The sequence below is a fragment of the Oncorhynchus nerka genome, linkage group LG4 (assembly GCF_034236695.1).
Source record: "Oncorhynchus nerka isolate Pitt River linkage group LG4, Oner_Uvic_2.0, whole genome shotgun sequence".
NCBI classification, from domain to species: domain Eukaryota; kingdom Metazoa; phylum Chordata; class Actinopteri; order Salmoniformes; family Salmonidae; genus Oncorhynchus; species Oncorhynchus nerka.
The window spans coordinates 828,405-852,607 of NC_088399.1; positions in this window are offsets into that span (position 1 = coordinate 828,405).

Sequence of the window (24,203 nt, forward strand, 5' to 3'; positions counted from 1 at the left end):
CCCTCTCTTTCAAAATGTATCCGCAGCAATTGTTGCAACCCCTATTACTAGCCTGTTCAAACTCTCTTTCGTATCATCTGAGATCCCCAAAGATTGGAAATCTGCCACAGTCATCCCCCTCTTCGAAGGGGGAGACACTCTAGACCCAAACTGTTACAGACCTGTATCTATCCTACCCTGCCTTTCTAAGGTCTTCGAAAGCCAATTGAACAAACAGATCACCGACCATTTCGAGTCCCACCGTACCTTTTCCGCTATGCAATCTGGTGTCCGAGCTGGTCATGGGTGCACTTCAGCCACGCTCAAGGTTCTAAATTATATCTTAACCACCATCGATAAAAGACAATACTGTGCAGCCGTCTTCATTGACCTGGCCAAGGCTTTCATCTTTGTCAATCACCATATTCTTATTGGCAGACTCAATAGCCTTGGCCTCTCAAATGACTGCCTTGCCTGGTTCACCAACTACTTCTCAGACAGAGTTTAGTGTGTCAAATCGGAGGGCCTGTTGTCCGGACCTCTGGCAGTCTCAGGGAGCTACAGGGTTAAATTCTCAGGCCGATTATTTTCTCTGTTTTCATCAATGATGTTGCTCTTGCGACTGGTGATTCTCTGATCCACCTCTACGCATGTGACACCATTCTGTACTCTTCTGGCCCTTCCTTTGACACTGTGTTAACAAACCTCCAGACGAGCTTCAATGCCGTACAACACTCCTTCCGTGGCCTCCAACTGCTCCTAAATGCAGGTAAAACTAAATGCACTAAATGCACTAATAGCCTCCAACACTCCAACACAACAAATTGGATGTAGTCTATCACAATGCCATCCATTTCGTCACCAAAGCCCCATATACTACCCATCACTACGACCTCTATGCTCTCGTTGGCTGGTCCTCGCTTCATATTCGTCACCAGACCCACTGGCTCCAGGTCATCTATAAGTCTTTGAAAGGGAAAGCCCCGCCTTATCTCAGCTCACTGGTCACCATAGCATGCGCTCCAGCATGTCACGCCTTGGTCTTAGTATTTTGTGTTTTCTTTAATTATTTGTTCAGGCCAGGGTGTGACATGGGTTTATTGTGTTGTGGTGTGTTTAGTATTGGGGTTTAGTAGGTATTGGGATTGCGGTTGAGTAGGGGTGTCTAGAGTAGGCTTGGCTGCCTGAGGCGGTTCTCAATCAGAGTCAGGTGATTCTTGTTGTCTCTGATTGGGAACCATATTTAGGTAGCCTGGGTTTCACTGTGTATTTTGTGGGTGATTGTTCCTGTCCTTAGTGTCTTTGTTCCTGTCGCTGTGTTAGTTGACAAGTATAGGCTGTTTCGGTTTTCGTTACGTTTATTGTTTTGTAGTGTTTGTGTTATTTCGTGTTTACGTTTTGTTTGATTAAACATGGATCGCAATCTACACGCTGCGTTTTGGTCCGACTCTCCTTCTCCTCGTTCTCTGCTGCCAATGACTGGAACGAATTGCAAAAATCACTGAAGGTGGAGACTCATATCTCCCTCACTAACTTTAAGTATCAGCTGTCAGAGCAGCTTGCAGATCATTGCACCTGTAAATAGACCATCTGTAAATAGTCCATCCAACTACCTCATCCCCATATTGTTATTCATTTTATTTATTTATATTTTTTTGCTCCTTTGCACCCCAGTATCTATACATGCACATTTGTCTTCTGCACATATATATATCACTCCAGGGTTTATTTGCTAAATTGTAATTATTTCGCAACTATGGCCTGTTTATTGCCTTACCTCCCTAATCTTACTACATTTTCACACACTGTATATAGACTTTTCTATGTTATTGACTGTACGTTTCTTTATTCCTCGTGTAACTCTGTTGTTTGTGTCGCACCCATTGCTTTATCTTGGCCAGGCCGCAGTTGTAAATGAGAATTTGTTCTCAACTAGCTTACCCGGTTAAATGATGATGAAATAAAAAATGTAAATAAAAAAATCTATATAATAAACAGTAAAGAATAATATTATAGACTATATAAATCAAGTAACTCATGCAAGCAGTGAAATTAGATTTTTAAAAACACCTTATTGAATAGCGGGGACTGTGTTATATCACAAACATAAGCAGAGATACATGACTTGGCAGCAGCTAATGGGGATTCAAAATAAACTCAAAATACAATACATCCATATTTACCACATGCATTAATAGAATATTCTATATCCATATGAATCACATTGATGGAGGAGAGGGAGAGTGTGAGTGGAAACCTGAAATCTGAACTTGAGATTGAAACAATGGATCAAGTCATATTGAAACAATGGATCAAGTCATATTGAAACATTGGATCAAGTCATATTGAAACAATGGATCAAGTCAAATTGCATCAAGTCATATTGAAACAATGGATCAAGTCATATTGAAACAATGGATCAAGTCATATTGAAACATGGAATCAGGTCAAATTGCATCAAGTCATATTGAAACATTGGATCAAGTCATATTGAATCATTAGATCAAGTCAGATTGAAACATTGGATCAAGTCATATTGAAACAATGGATCAAGTCATATTGAAACAATGGATCAAGTCATATTGAAACATTGTATCAAGTGATATTGAAACATTGGATCAAGTCATTTTGAAACAATGGGTCAAGTCATATTGAAACAAGGAATCAAGTCAAATTGCATCAAGTCATATTGAAACAATGGATCAAGTCATATTGAAACAATGGATCAACTCATTTTGAAAAATTGGATCAAGTCATGTTGAAATATTGGATCACGTCCAATTGAAACATTGGATCAAGTCATATTGAAACATTGGATAAAGTCAGATTGAAACATTGGATCAAGTCATATTGAAACAAGGAATCAAGTCATATTGGATCAAGTCATATTGAAACAATGGATCAAGTCACATTGAAACAATGGATCAAGTCATATTGAAACAATGGATCAAGTCATATTGAAACATTGGATCAAGTCATATTGAAACATTGGATCAAGTCATATTGAAACAATGGATCAAGTCATATTGAAACAATGGATCAAGTCATATTGAAACATTGGATCAAGTCATATTGAAACAATGGATCAAGTCATATTGAAACAAGGAATCAAGTCATATTGGATCAAGTCATATTGAAACAATGGATCAAGTCATATTGAAACAATGGATCAAGTCATATTGAAACAATGGATCAAGTCATATTGAAACATGGAATCAGGTCAAATTGCATCAAGTCATATTGAAACAACGGATCGAGTCATATTGAAACATTGGATCAAGTCAGATTGAAACATTGGATCAAGTCATATAGAAACAAACGGATCAAGTCATATTGAAACAATGGATCAAGTCATATTGAAACAATGGATCAAGTCATATTGAAACATTGGATCAAGTCATATTGAAACATTGGATCAAGTCAAATTGGATCAAGTCATATTGAAACAATGGATCAGGTCATATTGAAACATTGGATCAAGTCAAATTGGATCAAGTCATATTGAAACAATGGATCAGGTCATATTGAAACATTGGATCAAGTCATATTGAAACATTGGATCGAGTCATATTGAAACATTGGATCGAGTCATATTGAAACATTGGATCAAGTTATATTGAAACAATGGATCAAGTCATATTGAAACAATGGATCAAGTCATATTGAAACATTGTATCAAGTGATATTGAAACATTGGATCAAGTCATTTTCAAACAATGGGTCAAGTCATATTGAAACAAGGAATCAAGTCAAATTGCATCAAGTCATATTGAAACAATGGATCAAGTCATATTGAAACAATGGATCAACTCATTTTGAAAAATTGGATCAAGTCATGTTGAAATATTGGATCACGTCCAATTGAAACATTGGATCAAGTCATATTGAAACATTGGATCAAGTCAGATTGAAACAAGGAATCAAGTCATATTGGATCAAGTCATATTGAAACAATGGATCAAGTCATATTGAAACAATGGATCAAGTCATATTGAAACATTGGATCAAGTCATATTGAAATATTGAAACATTGAATCAAGTCATATTGAAACATTGGATCAAGTCATATTGAAACAATGGATCAAGTCATATTGAAACAAGGAATCAAGTCATATTGGATCAAGTCATATTGAAACAATGGATCAAGTCATATTGAAACAATGGATCAAGTCATATTGAAACAATGGATCAAGTCATATTGAAACATGGAATCAGGTCAAATTGCATCAAGTCATATTGAAACAACGGATCAAGTCATATTGAAACATTGGATCAAGTCAGATTGAAACATTGGATCAAGTCATATTGAAACAAACGGATCAAGTCATATTGAAACAATGGATCAAGTCATATTGAAACAATGGATCAAGTCATATTGAAACATTGGAACAAGTCATATTGAAACATTGGATCAAGTCATATTGAAACATTGGATCAAGTCAAATTGGATCAAGTCATATTGAAACAATGGATCAGGTCATATTGAAACATTGGATCAAGTCATATTGAAACATTGGATCGAGTCATATTGAAACATTGGATAAAGTCATATTGAATCATTAGATCAAGTCAGATTGAAACATTGGATCAAGTCATATTGAAACAATGGATCAAGTCATATTGAAACAATGGAACAAGTCATATTGAAACATTGTATCAAGTCATATTGAAACTTTGGATCAAGTCATTTTGAAACAATGGATCAAGTCATATTGAAACAAGGAATCAAGTCAAATTGCATCAAGTCATATTGAAACATTGGATCAAGTCATATTGAAACAATGGATCAAGTCATATTGAAACAATGGATCAACTCATTTTGAAAAATTGGATCAAGTCATATTGAAATATTGGATCACGTCCAATTGAAACATTGGATCAAGTCATATTGAAACATTGGATCAAGTCAGATTGAAACATTGGATCAAGTCAGATTGAAACATTGGATCAAGTCATATTGGATCAAGTCATATTGAAACAATGGATCAAGTCAGATTGAAACATTGGATCAAGTCATATTGAAACAATGGATCAAGTCATATTGAAACATTGAATCAGGTCAAATTGCATCAAGTCATATTGAAACAACGGATCAAGTCATATTGAAACATTGGATCAAGTCAGATTGAAACATTGGATCAAGTCATATTGAAACAAACGGATCAAGTCATATTGAAACAATGGATCAAGTCATATTGAAACATTGGATCAAGTCATATTGAAACAATGGATTGAAAACAAGGAATCAAGTCAAATTGCATCAAGTCACATTGAAACAATGGATCAAGTCATATTGAAACAATGGATCAAGTCATGTGGAAACAATTGATCAACTCATTTTGAAAAATTGGATCAAGTCATATTGAAACATTGGATCAAGTCATATTGAAACAAACGGATCAAGTCATATTGAAACAATGGATCAAGTCATATTGAAACAATGGATCAAGTCATATTGAAACATTGGATCAAGTCATATTGAAACATTGGATCAAGTCATATTGAAACATTGGATCAAGTCAGATTGAAACATTGGATCAAGTCATGTTGAAACAAACGGATCAAGTCATATTGAAACAATGGATCAAGTCATATTGAAACAATGGATCAAGTCATATTGAAACATTGGATCAAGTCATATTGAAACATTGGATCAAGTCATATTGAAACATTGGATCAAGTCAAATTGAAACATTGGATCAAGTCATATTGGATCAAGTAATATTGAAACAATGGATCAAGTCATATTGAAACATTGGATCAAGTCATATTGAAACAATGGATCAAGTCATATTGAACCATTGGATCAAGTCATATTGAAACAATGGATCAAGTCATATTGAAACATTGGATCAAGTCATATTGAAACATTGGATCAAGTCATATTGGATCAAGTCATATTGAAACAATGGATCAGGTCATATTGAAACATTGGATCAAGTCATATTGAAACATTGGATCGAGTCATATTGAAACATTGGATCAAGTCATATTGAAACATTGGATCAAGTCATATTGAAATATTGAAACATTGGATCAAGTCATATTGAAACATTGGATCAAGTCATATTGAAACAATGGATTGAAAACAAGGAATCAAGTCAAATTGCATCAAGTCATATTGAAACAATGGATCAAGTCATATTGAAACATTGGATCAAGTCATATTGAAACAATGGATCAAGTCATATTGAAACAATGGATCAAGTCATATTGAAACAATGGATCAAGTCATATTGAAACATTGGATCAAGTCATATTGAAACATTGGATCAAGTCATATTGAAACAATGGATCAACTCATGTTGAAAAATTGGATCAAGTCAGATTGAAACATTGGATCAAGTCAAATTGGATCAAGTCATATTGAAACAATGGATCAGGTCATATTGAAACATTGGATCAAGTCAAATTGGATCAAGTCATATTGAAACAATGGATCAGGTCATATTGAAACATTGGATCAAGTCATATTGAAACATTGGATCGAGTCATATTGAAACATTGGATCGAGTCATATTGAAACATTGGATCAAGTTATATTGAAACAATGGATCAAGTCATATTGAAACAATGGATCAAGTCATATTGAAACATTGTATCAAGTGATATTGAAACATTGGATCAAGTCATTTTCAAACAATGGGTCAAGTCATATTGAAACAAGGAATCAAGTCAAATTGCATCAAGTCATATTGAAACAATGGATCAAGTCATATTGAAACAATGGATCAACTCATTTTGAAAAATTGGATCAAGTCATGTTGAAATATTGGATCACGTCCAATTGAAACATTGGATCAAGTCATATTGAAACATTGGATCAAGTCAGATTGAAACATTGGATCAAGTCATATTGAAACAAGGAATCAAGTCATATTGGATCAAGTCATATTGAAACAATGGATCAAGTCATATTGAAACAATGGATCAAGTCATATTGAAACATTGGATCAAGTCATATTGAAATATTGAAACATTGAATCAAGTCATATTGAAACATTGGATCAAGTCATATTGAAACAATGGATCAAGTCATATTGAAACAAGGAATCAAGTCATATTGGATCAAGTCATATTGAAACAATGGATCAAGTCATATTGAAACAATGGATCAAGTCATATTGAAACAATGGATCAAGTCATATTGAAACATGGAATCAGGTCAAATTGCATCAAGTCATATTGAAACAACGGATCAAGTCATATTGAAACATTGGATCAAGTCAGATTGAAACATTGGATCAAGTCATATTGAAACAAACGGATCAAGTCATATTGAAACAATGGATCAAGTCATATTGAAACAATGGATCAAGTCATATTGAAACATTGGATCAAGTCATATTGAAACATTGGATCAAGTCATATTGAAACATTGGATCAAGTCAAATTGAAACATTGGATCAAGTCATATTGGATCAAGTAATATTGAAACAATGGATCAAGTCATATTGAAACATTGGATCAAGTCATATTGAAACAATGGATCAAGTCATATTGAAACATTGGATCAAGTCATATTGAAACATTGGATCAAGTCATATTGGATCAAGTCATATTGAAACAATGGATCAGGTCATATTGAAACATTGGATCAAGTCATATTGAAACATTGGATCGAGTCATATTGAAACATTGGATCAAGTCATATTGAAACATTGGATCAAGTCATATTGAAATATTGAAACATTGGATCAAGTCATATTGAAACATTGGATCAAGTCATATTGAAACAATGGATTGAAAACAAGGAATCAAGTCAAATTGCATCAAGTCATATTGAAACAATGGATCAAGTCATATTGAAACATTGGATCAAGTCATATTGAAACAATGGATCAAGTCATATTGAAACAATGGATCAAGTCATATTGAAACAATGGATCAAGTCATATTGAAACATTGGATCAAGTCATATTGAAACATTGGATCAAGTCATATTGAAACAATGGATCAACTCATGTTGAAAAATTGGATCAAGTCAGATTGAAACATTGGATCAAGTCAAATTGGATCAAGTCATATTGAAACAATGGATCAGGTCATATTGAAACATTGGATCAAGTCAAATTGGATCAAGTCATATTGAAACAATGGATCAGGTCATATTGAAACATTGGATCAAGTCATATTGAAACATTGGATCGAGTCATATTGAAACATTGGATCGAGTCATATTGAAACATTGGATCAAGTTATATTGAAACAATGGATCAAGTCATATTGAAACAATGGATCAAGTCATATTGAAACATTGTATCAAGTGATATTGAAACATTGGATCAAGTCATTTTCAAACAATGGGTCAAGTCATATTGAAACAAGGAATCAAGTCAAATTGCATCAAGTCATATTGAAACAATGGATCAAGTCATATTGAAACAATGGATCAACTCATTTTGAAAAATTGGATCAAGTCATGTTGAAATATTGGATCACGTCAATTGAAACATTGGATCAAGTCATATTGAAACATTGGATCAAGTCAGATTGAAACATTGGATCAAGTCATATTGAAACAAGGAATCAAGTCATATTGGATCAAGTCATATTGAAACAATGGATCAAGTCATATTGAAACAATGGATCAAGTCATATTGAAACATTGGATCAAGTCATATTGAAATATTGAAACATTGAATCAAGTCATATTGAAACATTGGATCAAGTCATATTGAAACAATGGATCAAGTCATATTGAAACAAGGAATCAAGTCATATTGGATCAAGTCATATTGAAACAATGGATCAAGTCATATTGAAACAATGGATCAAGTCATATTGAAACAATGGATCAAGTCATATTGAAACATGGAATCAGGTCAAATTGCATCAAGTCATATTGAAACAACGGATCAAGTCATATTGAAACATTGGATCAAGTCAGATTGAAACATTGGATCAAGTCATATTGAAACAAACGGATCAAGTCATATTGAAACAATGGATCAAGTCATATTGAAACAATGGATCAAGTCATATTGAAACATTGGATCAAGTCATATTGAAACATTGGATCAAGTCATATTGAAACATTGGATCAAGTCAAATTGGATCAAGTCATATTGAAACAATGGATCAGGTCATATTGAAACAATGGATCAAGTCATATTGAAACATTGGATCAAGTCAGATTGAAACAATGGATCAAGTCATATTGAAACAATGGATCAAGTCATATTGAAACATTGGATCAAGTCATATTGAAACATTGGATCAAGTCATATTGAAACAATGGATCAGGTCATATTGAAACATTGGATCAAGTCATATTGAAACATTGGATCAAGTCATATTGAAACATTGGATCAAGTCATATTGAAACAATGGATCAGGTCATATTGAAACATTGGATCAAGTCATATTGAAACATTGGATCGAGTCATATTGAAACATTGGATCAAGTCATATTGAATCATTAGATCAAGTCAGATTGAAACATTGGATCAAGTCATATTGAAACAATGGATCAAGTCATATTGAAACAATGGAACAAGTCATATTGAAACAATGGAACAAGTCATATTGAAACATTGTATCAAGTCATAGTGAAACTTTGGATCAAGTCATTTTGAAACAATGGATCAAGTCATATTGAAACAAGGAATCAAGTCAAATTGCATCAAGTCATATTGAAACAATGGATCAAGTCATATTGAAACAATGGATCAAGTCATATTGAAACATTGGATCAAGTCATATTGAAACATTGGATCAAGTCATATTGAAACATTGGATCAAGTCAAATTGGATCAAGTCATATTGAAACAATGGATCAGGTCATATTGAAACATTGGATCAAGTCAAATTGGATCAAGTCATATTGAAACAATGGATCAGGTCATATTGAAACATTGGATCAAGTCATATTGAAACATTGGATCGAGTCATATTGAAACATTGGATCGAGTCATATTGAAACATTGGATCAAGTTATATTGAAACAATGGATCAAGTCATATTGAAACAATGGATCAAGTCATATTGAAACATTGTATCAAGTGATATTGAAACATTGGATCAAGTCATTTTCAATCAATGGGTCAAGTCATATTGAAACAAGGAATCAAGTCAAATTGCATCAAGTCATATTGAAACAATGGATCAAGTCATATTGAAACAATGGATCAACTCATTTTGAAAAATTGGATCAAGTCATGTTGAAATATTGGATCACGTCCAATTGAAACATTGGATCAAGTCATATTGAAACATTGGATCAAGTCAGATTGAAACATTGGATCAAGTCATATTGAAACAAGGAATCAAGTCATATTGGATCAAGTCATATTGAAACAATGGATCAAGTCATATTGAAACAATGGATCAAGTCATATTGAAACATTGGATCAAGTCATATTGAAATATTGAAACATTGAATCAAGTCATATTGAAACATTGGATCAAGTCATATTGAAACAATGGATCAAGTCATATTGAAACAAGGAATCAAGTCATATTGGATCAAGTCATATTGAAACAATGGATCAAGTCATATTGAAACAATGGATCAAGTCATATTGAAACAATGGATCAAGTCATATTGAAACATGGAATCAGGTCAAATTGCATCAAGTCATATTGAAACAACGGATCAAGTCATATTGAAACATTGGATCAAGTCAGATTGAAACATTGGATCAAGTCATATTGAAACAAACGGATCAAGTCATATTGAAACAATGGATCAAGTCATATTGAAACAATGGATCAAGTCATATTGAAACAAGTCATATTGAAACATTGGATCAAGTCATATTGAAACATTGGATCAAGTCAAATTGGATCAAGTCATATTGAAACAATGGATCAGGTCATATTGAAACATTGGATCAAGTCATATTGAAACATTGGATCGAGTCATATTGAAACATTGGATAAAGTCATATTGAATCATTAGATCAAGTCAGATTGAAACATTGGATCAAGTCATATTGAAACAATGGATCAAGTCATATTGAAACAATGGAACAAGTCATATTGAAACATTGTATCAAGTCATATTGAAACAACGGATCAAGTCATATTGAAACATTGGATCAAGTCAGATTGAAACATTGGATCAAGTCATATTGAAACAAACGGATCAAGTCATATTGAAACAATGGATCAAGTCATATTGAAACAATGGATCAAGTCATATTGAAACAAGTCATATTGAAACATTGGATCAAGTCATATTGAAACATTGGAAACAAATTGGATCAAGTCATATTGAAACAATGGATCAGGTCATATTGAAACATTGGATCAAGTCATATTGAAACATTGGATCGAGTCATATTGAAACATTGGATAAAGTCATATTGAATCATTAGATCAAGTCAGATTGAAACATTGGATCAAGTCATATTGAAACAATGGATCAAGTCATATTGAAACAATGGAACAAGTCATATTGAAACATTGTATCAAGTCATATTGAAACTTTGGATGAAGTCATTTTGAAACAATGGATCAAGTCATATTGAAACAAGGAATCAAGTCAAATTGCATCAAGTCATTGAAACATTGGATCAAGTCATATTGAAACAATGGATCAAGTCATATTGAAACAATGGATCAACTCATTTTGAAAAATTGGATCAAGTCATATTGAAATATTGGATCACGTCCAATTGAAACATTGGATCAAGTCATATTGAAACATTGGATCAAGTCAGATTGAAACATTGGATCAAGTCAGATTGAAACATTGGATCAAGTCATATTGGATCAAGTCATATTGAAACAATGGATCAAGTCAGATTGAAACATTGGATCAAGTCATATTGAAACATTGGATCAAGTCATATTGAAACATTGGATCAAGTCATATTGAAACAATGGATTGAAAACAAGGAATCAAGTCAAATTGCATCAAGTCACATTGAAACAATGGATCAAGTCATATTGAAACAATGGATCAAGTCATGTGGAAACAATTGATCAACTCATTTTGAAAAATTGGATCAAGTCATATTGAAACATTGGATCAAGTCATATTGAAACAAACGGATCAAGTCATATTGAAACAATGGATCAAGTCATATTGAAACATTGGATCAAGTCATATTGAAACATTGGATCAAGTCATATTGAAACATTGGATCAAGTCAGATTGAAACATTGGATCAAGTCATATTGAAACAAACGGATCAAGTCATATTGAAACAATGGATCAAGTCATATTGAAACAATGGATCAAGTCATATTGAAACATTGGATCAAGTCATATTGAAACATTGGATCAAGTCATATTGAAACATTGGATCAAGTCATATTGAAACAATGGATCAAGTCATATTGAAACATTGGATCAAGTCATATTGAAACATTGGATCAAGTCATATTGGATCAAGTCATATTGAAACAATGGATCAGGTCATATTGAAACATTGGATCAAGTCATATTGAAACATTGGATCGAGTCATATTGAAACATTGGATCAAGTCATATTGAAACATTGGATCAAGTCATATTGAAATATTGAAACATTGGATCAAGTCATATTGAAACATTGGATCAAGTCATATTGAAACAATGGATTGAAAACAAGGAATCAAGTCAAATTGCATCAAGTCATATTGAAACAATGGATCAAGTCATATTGAAACATTGGATCAAGTCATATTGAAACAATGGATCAAGTCATATTGAAACAATGGATCAAGTCATATTGAAACAATGGATCAAGTCATATTGAAACATTGGATCAAGTCATATTGAAACATTGGATCAAGTCATATTGAAACAATGGATCAACTCATGTTGAAAAATTGGATCAAGTCAGATTGAAACATTGGATCAAGTCAAATTGGATCAAGTCATATTGAAACAATGGATCAGGTCATATTGAAACATTGGATCAAGTCAAATTGGATCAAGTCATATTGAAACAATGGATCAGGTCATATTGAAACATTGGATCAAGTCATATTGAAACATTGGATCAAGTTATATTGAAACAATGGATCAAGTCATATTGAAACAATGGATCAAGTCATATTGAAACATTGTATCAAGTGATATTGAAACATTGGATCAAGTCATTTTCAAACAATGGGTCAAGTCATATTGAAACAAGGAATCAAGTCAAATTGCATCAAGTCATATTGAAACAATGGATCAAGTCATATTGAAACAATGGATCAACTCATTTTGAAAAATTGGATCAAGTCATGTTGAAATATTGGATCACGTCCAATTGAAACATTGGATCAAGTCATATTGAAACATTGGATCAAGTCAGATTGAAACATTGGATCAAGTCATATTGAAACAAGGAATCAAGTCATATTGGATCAAGTCATATTGAAACAATGGATCAAGTCATATTGAAACAATGGATCAAGTCATATTGAAACATTGGATCAAGTCATATTGAAATATTGAAACATTGAATCAAGTCATATTGAAACATTGGATCAAGTCATATTGAAACAATGGATCAAGTCATATTGAAACAAGGAATCAAGTCATATTGGATCAAGTCATATTGAAACAATGGATCAAGTCATATTGAAACAATGGATCAAGTCATATTGAAACAATGGATCAAGTCATATTGAAACATGGAATCAGGTCAAATTGCATCAAGTCATATTGAAACAACGGATCAAGTCATATTGAAACATTGGATCAAGTCAGATTGAAACATTGGATCAAGTCATATTGAAACAAACGGATCAAGTCATATTGAAACAATGGATCAAGTCATATTGAAACAATGGATCAAGTCATATTGAAACATTGGAACAAGTCATATTGAAACATTGGATCAAGTCATATTGAATCATTAGATCAAGTCAGATTGAAACATTGGATCAAGTCATATTGAAACAATGGATCAAGTCATATTGAAACAATGGAACAAGTCATATTGAAACATTGTATCAAGTCATATTGAAACTTTGGATCAAGTCATTTTGAAACAATGGATCAAGTCATATTGAAACAAGGAATCAAGTCAAATTGCATCAAGTCATATTGAAACATTGGATCAAGTCATATTGAAACAATGGATCAAGTCATATTGAAACAATGGATCAACTCATTTTGAAAAATTGGATCAAGTCATATTGAAATATTGGATCACGTCCAATTGAAACATTGGATCAAGTCATATTGAAACATTGGATCAAGTCAGATTGAAACATTGGATCAAGTCAGATTGAAACATTGGATCAAGTCATATTGGATCAAGTCATATTGAAACAATGGATCAAGTCAGATTGAAACATTGGATCAAGTCATATTGAAACAATGGATCAAGTCATATTGAAACATTGAATCAGGTCAAATTGCATCAAGTCATATTGAAACAACGGATCAAGTCATATTGAAACATTGGATCAAGTCAGATTGAAACATTGGATCAAGTCATATTGAAACAAACGGATCAAGTCATATTGAAACAATGGATCAAGTCATATTGAAACATTGGATCAAGTCATATTGAAACAATGGATTGAAAACAAGGAATCAAGTCAAATTGCATCAAGTCACATTGAAACAATGGATCAAGTCATATTGAAACAATGGATCAAGTCATGTGGAAACAATTGATCAACTCATTTTGAAAAATTGGATCAAGTCATATTGAAACATTGGATCAAGTCATATTGAAACAAACGGATCAAGTCATATTGAAACAATGGATCAAGTCATATTGAAACAATGGATCAAGTCATATTGAAACATTGGATCAAGTCATATTGAAACATTGGATCAAGTCATATTGAAACATTGGATCAAGTCAGATTGAAACATTGGATCAAGTCATATTGAAACAAACGGATCAAGTCATATTGAAACAATGGATCAAGTCATATTGAAACAATGGATCAAGTCATATTGAAACATTGGATCAAGTCATATTGAAACATTGGATCAAGTCATATTGAAACATTGGATCAAGTCAAATTGAAACATTGGATCAAGTCATATTGGATCAAGTAATATTGAAACAATGGATCAAGTCATATTGAAACATTGGATCAAGTCATATTGAAACAATGGATCAAGTCATATTGAACCATTGGATCAAGTCATATTGAAACAATGGATCAAGTCATATTGAAACATTGGATCAAGTCATATTGAAACATTGGATCAAGTCATATTGGATCAAGTCATATTGAAACAATGGATCAGGTCATATTGAAACATTGGATCAAGTCATATTGAAACATTGGATCGAGTCATATTGAAACATTGGATCAAGTCATATTGAAACATTGGATCAAGTCATATTGAAATATTGAAACATTGGATCAAGTCATATTGAAACATTGGATCAAGTCATATTGAAACAATGGATTGAAAACAAGGAATCAAGTCAAATTGCATCAAGTCATATTGAAACAATGGATCAAGTCATATTGAAACATTGGATCAAGTCATATTGAAACAATGGATCAAGTCATATTGAAACAATGGATCAAGTCATATTGAAACAATGGATCAAGTCATATTGAAACATTGGATCAAGTCATATTGAAACATTGGATCAAGTCATATTGAAACAATGGATCAACTCATGTTGAAAAATTGGATCAAGTCAGATTGAAACATTGGATCAAGTCAAATTGGATCAAGTCATATTGAAACAATGGATCAGGTCATATTGAAACATTGGATCAAGTCAAATTGGATCAAGTCATATTGAAACAATGGATCAGGTCATATTGAAACATTGGATCAAGTCATATTGAAACATTGGATCGAGTCATATTGAAACATTGGATCGAGTCATATTGAAACATTGGATCAAGTTATATTGAAACAATGGATCAAGTCATATTGAAACAATGGATGAAGTCATATTGAAACATTGTATCAAGTGATATTGAAACATTGGATCAAGTCATTTTCAAACAATGGGTCAAGTCATATTGAAACAAGGAATCAAGTCAAATTGCATCAAGTCATATTGAAACAATGGATCAAGTCATATTGAAACAATGGATCAACTCATTTTGAAAAATTGGATCAAGTCATGTTGAAATATTGGATCACGTCCAATTGAAACATTGGATCAAGTCATATTGAAACATTGGATCAAGTCAGATTGAAACATTGGATCAAGTCATATTGAAACAAGGAATCAAGTCATATTGGATCAAGTCATATTGAAACAATGGATCAAGTCATATTGAAACAATGGATCAAGTCATATTGAAACATTGGATCAAGTCATATTGAAATATTGAAACATTGCATCAAGTCATATTGAAACATTGGATCAAGTCATATTGAAACAATGGATCAAGTCATATTGAAACAAGGAATCAAGTCATATTGGATCAAGTCATATTGAAACAATGGATCAAGTCATATTGAAACAATGGATCAAGTCATATTGAAACAATGGATCAAGTCATATTGAAACATGGAATCAGGTCAAATTGCATCAAGTCATATTGAAACAACGGATCAAGTCATATTGAAACATTGGATCAAGTCAGATTGAAACATTGGATCAAGTCATATTGAAACAAACGGATCAAGTCATATTGAAACAATGGATCAAGTCATATTGAAACAATGGATCAAGTCATATTGAAACATTGGATCAAGTCATATTGAAACATTGGATCAAGTCATATTGAAACATTGGATCAAGTCAAATTGGATCAAGTCATATTGAAACAATGGATCAGGTCATATTGAAACAATGGATCAAGTCATATTGAAACATTGGATCAAGTCAGATTGAAACATTGGATCAAGTCATATTGAAACAAACGGATCAAGTCATATTGAAACAATGGATCAAGTCATATTGAAACAATGGATCAAGTCATATTGAAACATTGGATCAAGTCATATTGAAACATTGGATCAAGTCATATTGAAACAATGGATCAGGTCATATTGAAACATTGGATCAAGTCATATTGAAACATTGGATCAAGTCATATTGAAACATTGGATCAAGTCATATTGAAACAATGGATCAGGTCATATTGAAACATTGGATCAAGTCATATTGAAACATTGGATCGAGTCATATTGAAACATTGGATCAAGTCATATTGAATCATTAGATCAAGTCAGATTGAAACATTGGATCAAGTCATATTGAAACAATGGATCAAGTCATATTGAAACAATGGAACAAGTCATATTGAAACAATGGAACAAGTCATATTGAAACATTGTATCAAGTCATAGTGAAACTTTGGATCAAGTCATTTTGAAACAATGGATCAAGTCATATTGAAACAAGGAATCAAGTCAAATTGCATCAAGTCATATTGAAACAATGGATCAAGTCATATTGAAACAAACGGATCAAGTCATATTGAAATATTGAAACATTGGATCAAGTCATATTGAAACAATGGATCAAGTCATATTGAAACAATGGATCAACTCATTTTGAAAAATTGGATCAAGTCATATTGAAATATTGGATCACGTCCAATTGAAACATTGGATCAAGTCATATTGAAACAGTGGATCAAGTCAGATTGAAACATTGGATCAAGTCATATTGAAACAATGGATCAAGTCATATTGAAACATTGAATCAGGTCAAATTGCATCAAGTCATATTGAAACAACGGATCAAGTCATATTGAAACATTGGATCAAGTCAGATTGAAACATTGGATCAAGTCATATTGAAACAAACGGATCAAGTCATATTGAAACAATGGATCAAGTCATATTGAAACATTGGATCAAGTCATATTGAAACATTGGATCAAGTCATATTGAAATATTGAAACATTGGATCAAATCATATTGAAACAAACGGATCAAGTCATATTGAAACAATGGATCAAGTCATATTGAAACATTGGATCAAGTCATATTGAAACAATGGATTGAAAACAAGGAATCAAGTCAAATTGCATCAAGTCATATTGAAACAATGGATCAAGTCATATTGAAACAATGGATCAAGTCATATTGAAACAATGGATCAACTCATTTTGAAAAATTGGATCAAGTCATATTGAAACAATGGATCAAGTCATATTGAAACAATGGATCAAGTCATATTGAAACAATGGATCAAGTCATATTGAAACAAACGGATCAAGTCATATTAAAACAATGGATCAAGTCATATTGAAACAATGGATCAAGTCATATTGAAACATTGGATCAAGTCATATTGAAACAATGGATCAAGTCATATTGAAACATTGGATCAAGTCAAATTGAAACATTGGATCAAGTCATATTGGATCAAGTAATATTGAAACAATGGATCAAGTCATATTGAAACATTGGATCAAGTCATATTGAAACAATGGATCAAGTCATATTGAAACATTGGATCAAGTCATATTGAAACATTGGATCAAGTCATATTGAAACAATGGATCAGGTCATATTGAAACATTGGATCAAGTCATATTGAAACATTGGATCGAGTCATATTGAAACATTGGATCAAGTCATATTGAATCATTAGATCAAGTCAGATTGAAACATTGGATCAAGTCATATTGAAACAATGGATCAAGTCATATTGAAACAATGGAACAAGTCATATTGAAACAATGGAACAAGTCATATTGAAACATTGTATCAAGTCATAGTGAAACTTTGGATCAAGTCATTTTGAAACAATGGATCAAGTCATATTGAAACAAGGAATCAAGTCAAATTGCATCAAGTCATATTGAAACAATGGATCAAGTCATATTGAAACAAACGGATCAAGTCATATTGAAATATTGAAACATTGGATCAAGTCATATTGAAACAATGGATCAAGTCATATTGAAACAATGGATCAACTCATTTTGAAAAATTGGATCAAGTCATATTGAAATATTGGATCACGCCCAATTGAAACATTGGATCAAGTCATATTGAAACAGTGGATCAAGTCAGATTGAAACATTGGATCAAGTCATATTGAAACAATGGATCAAGTCATATTGAAACATTGAATCAGGTCAAATTGCATCAAGTCATATTGAAACAACGGATCAAGTCATATTGAAACATTGGATCAAGTCAGATTGAAACATTGGATCAAGTCATATTGAAACAAACGGATCAAGTCATATTGAAACAATGGATCAAGTCATATTGAAACATTGGATCAAGTCATATTGAAACATTGGATCAAGTCATATTGAAATATTGAAACATTGGATCAAATCATATTGAAACAAACGGATCAAGTCATATTGAAACAATGGATCAAGTCATATTGAAACATTGGATCAAGTCATATTGAAACAATGGATTGAAAACAAGGAATCAAGTCAAATTGCATCAAGTCATATTGAAACAATGGATCAAGTCATATTGAAACAATGGATCAAGTCATATTGAAACAATGGATCAACTCATTTTGAAAAATTGGATCAAGTCATATTGAAACAATGGATCAAGTCATATTGAAACAATGGATCAAGTCATATTGAAACAATGGATCAAGTCATATTGAAACAAACGGATCAAGTCATATTAAAACAATGGATCAAGTCATATTGAAACAATGGATCAAGTCATATTGAAACATTGGATCAAGTCATATTGAAACAATGGATCAAGTCATATTGAAACATTGGATCAAGTCAAATTGAAACATTGGATCAAGTCATATTGGATCAAGTAATATTGAAACAATGGATCAAGTCATATTGAAACATTGGATCAAGTCATATTGAAACAATGGATCAAGTCATATTGAACCATTGGATCAAGTCATATTGAAACAATGGATCAAGTCATATTGAAACATTGGATCAAGTCATATTGAAACATTGGATCAAGTCATATTGGATCAAGTCATATTGAAACAATGGATCAGGTCATATTGAAACATTGGATCAAGTCATATTGAAACATTGGATCGAGTCATATTGAAACATTGGATCAAGTCATATTGAATCATTGGATCAAGTCATATTGAATCATTGGATCAAGTCAGATTGAAACATTGGATCAAGTCATATTGAAACAATGGATCAAGTCATATTGAAACAATGGATCAAGTCATATTGAAACAATGGATCAAGTCATATTGAAACAATGGATCAAGTCATATTGAAACATTGGATCAAGTCATATTGAAACATTGGATCAAGTCATATTGAAATATTGAAACATTGGATCAAGTCATATTGAAACATTGGATCAAGTCATATTGAAACATTGGATCAAGTCATATTGAAACAATGGATCAAGTCATATTGAACCATTGGATCAAGTCATATTGAAACAATGGATCAAGTCATATTGAAACATTGGATCAAGTCATATTGAAACATTGGATCAAGTCATATTGGATCAAGTCATATTGAAACAATGGATCAGGTCATATTGAAACATTGGATCAAGTCATATTGAAACATTGGATCGAGTCATATTGAAACATTGGATCAAGTCATATTGAATCATTGGATCAAGTCATATTGAATCATTGGATCAAGTCAGATTGAAACATTGGATCAAGTCATATTGAAACAATGGATCAAGTCATATTGAAACAATGGATCAAGTCATATTGAAACAATGGATCAAGTCATATTGAAACAATGGATCAAGTCATATTGAAACATTGGATCAAGTCATATTGAAACATTGGATCAAGTCATATTGAAATATTGAAACATTGGATCAAGTCATATTGAAACATTGGATCAAGTCATATTGAAACAATGGATTGAAAACAAGGAATCAAGTCAAATTGCATCAAGTCATATTGAAACAATGGATCAAGTCATATTGAAACAATGGATCAAGTCATATTGAAACAATGGATCAACTCATTTTGAAAAATTGGATCAAGTCATATTGAAACAATGGATCAAGTCATATTGAAACATTGGATCAAGTCATATTGAAACATTGGATCGAGTCATATTGAAACATTGGATCAAGTCATATTGAATCATTAGATCACGTCAGATTGAAACATTGGATCAAGTCATATTGAAACAATGGATCAAGTCATATTGAAACAATGGAACAAGTCATATTGAAACAATGGAACAAGTCATATTGAAACATTGTATCAAGTCATAGTGAAACTTTGGATCAAGTCATATTGAAACAATGGATCAAGTCAGATTGAAACATTGGATCAAGTCATATTGAAACAATGGATCAAGTCATATTGAAACATTGAATCAGGTCAAATTGCATCAAGTCATATTGAAACAACGGATCAAGTCATATTGAAACATTGGATCAAGTCAGATTGAAACATTGGATCAAGTCATATTGAAACAAACGGATCAAGTCATATTGAAACAATGGATCAAGTCATATTGAAACATTGGATCAAGTCATATTGAAACATTGGATCAAGTCATATTGAAATATTGAAACATTGGATCAAATCATATTGAAACAAACGGATCAAGTCATATTGAAACAATGGATCAAGTCATATTGAAACATTGGATCAAGTCATATTGAAACAATGGATTGAAAACAAGGAATCAAGTCAAATTGCATCAAGTCATATTGAAACAATGGATCAAGTCATATTGAAACAATGGATCAAGTCATATTGAAACAATGGATCAACTCATTTTGAAAAATTGGATCAAGTCATATTGAAACAATGGATCAAGTCATATTGAAACAATGGATCAAGTCATATTGAAACAATGGATCAAGTCATATTGAAACAAACGGATCAAGTCATATTAAAACAATGGATCAAGTCATATTGAAACAATGGATCAAGTCATATTGAAACATTGATCAAGTCATATTGAAACAATGGATCAAGTCATATTGAAACATTGGATCAAGTCAAATTGAAACATTGGATCAAGTCATATTGGATCAAGTAATATTGAAACAATGGATCAAGTCATATTGAAACATTGGATCAAGTCATATTGAAACAATGGATCAAGTCATATTGAACCATTGGATCAAGTCATATTGAAACAATGGATCAAGTCATATTGAAACATTGGATCAAGTCATATTGAAACATTGGATCAAGTCATATTGGATCAAGTCATATTGAAACAATGGATCAGGTCATATTGAAACATTGGATCAAGTCATATTGAAACATTGGATCGAGTCATATTGAAACATTGGATCAAGTCATATTGAATCATTGGATCAAGTCATATTGAATCATTGGATCAAGTCAGATTGAAACATTGGATCAAGTCATATTGAAACAATGGATCAAGTCATATTGAAACAATGGATCAAGTCATATTGAAACAATGGATCAAGTCATATTGAAACAATGGATCAAGTCATATTGAAACATTGGATCAAGTCATATTGAAACATTGGATCAAGTCATATTGAAATATTGAAACATTGGATCAAGTCATATTGAAACATTGGATCAAGTCATATTGAAACAATGGATTGAAAACAAGGAATCAAGTCAAATTGCATCAAGTCATATTGAAACAATGGATCAAGTCATATTGAAACAATGGATCAAGTCATATTGAAACAATGGATCAACTCATTTTGAAAAATTGGATCAAGTCATATTGAAACAATGGATCAAGTCATATTGAAACATTGGATCAAGTCATATTGAAACATTGGATCGAGTCTTATTGAAACATTGGATCAAGTCATATTGAATCATTAGATCACGTCAGATTGAAACATTGGATCAAGTCATATTGAAACAATGGATCAAGTCATATTGAAACAATGGAACAAGTCATATTGAAACAATGGAACAAGTCATATTGAAACATTGTATCAAGTCATAGTGAAACTTTGGATCAAGTCATTTTGAAACAATGGATCAAGTCATATTGAAACAAGGAATCAAGTCAAATTGCATCAAGTCATATTGAAACAATGGATCAAGTCATATTGAAACAAACGGATCAAGTCATATTGAAATATTGAAACATTGGATCAAGTCATATTGAAACAATGGATCAAGTCATATTGAAACAATGGATCAACTCATTATGAAAAATTGGATCAAGTCATATTGAAACAATGGATCAAGTCATATTGAAACAATGGATCAAGTCATATTGAAACAATGGATCAAGTCATATTGAAACATTGGATCGTCATATTGAGACATTGGATCAAGTCAGATTGAAACATTGGATCAAGTCATATTGAAACAATGGATCAAGTCATATTGAAACATTGAATCAGGTCAAATTGCATCAAGTCATATTGAAACAACGGATCAAGTCATATTGAAACATTGGATCAAGTCAGATTGAAACATTGGATCAAGTCATATTGAAACAAACGGATCAAGTCATATTGAAACAATGGATCAAGTCATATTGAAACATTGGATCAAGTCATATTGAAACAATGGATTGAAAACAAGGAATCAAGTCAAATTGCATCAAGTCATATTGAAACAATGGATCAAGTCATATTGAAACAATGGATCAAGTCATATTGAAACAATGGATCAACTCATTTTGAAAAATTGGATCAAGTCATATTGAAACAATGGATCAAGTCATATTGAAACAATGGATCAAGTCATATTGAAACATTGGATCAAGTCAGATTGAAACATTGGATCAAGTCATATTGAAACAAACGGATCAAGTCATATTGAAACAATGGATCAAGTCATATTGAAACAATGGATCAAGTCATATTGAAACATTGGATCAAGTCAGATTGAAACATTGGATCAAGTCATATTGAAACATTGGATCAAGTCATATTGAAACATTGGATCAAGTCAAATTGAAACATTGGATCAAGTCATATTGGATCAAGTAATATTGAAACAATGGATCAAGTCATATTGAAACATTGGATCAAGTCATATTGAAACAATGGATCAAGTCATATTGAACCATTGGATCAAGTCATATTGAAACAATGGATCAAGTCATATTGAAACATTGGATCAAGTCATATTGAAACATTGGATCAAGTCATATTGGATCAAGTCATATTGAAACAATGGATCAGGTCATATTGAAACATTGGATCAAGTCATATTGAAACATTGGATCGAGTCATATTGAAACATTGGATCAAGTCATATTGAATCATTGGATCAAGTCATATTGAATCATTGGATCAAGTCAGATTGAAACATTGTATCAAGTCATATTGAAACAATGGATCAAGTCATATTGAAACAATGGATCAAGTCATATTGAAACAATGGATCAAGTCATATTGAAACAATGGATCAAGTCATATTGAAACATTGGATCAAGTCATATTGAATCATTGGATCAAGTCATATTGAAATATTGAAACATTGGATCAAGTCATATTGAAACATTGGATCAAGTCATATTGAAACAATGGATTGAAA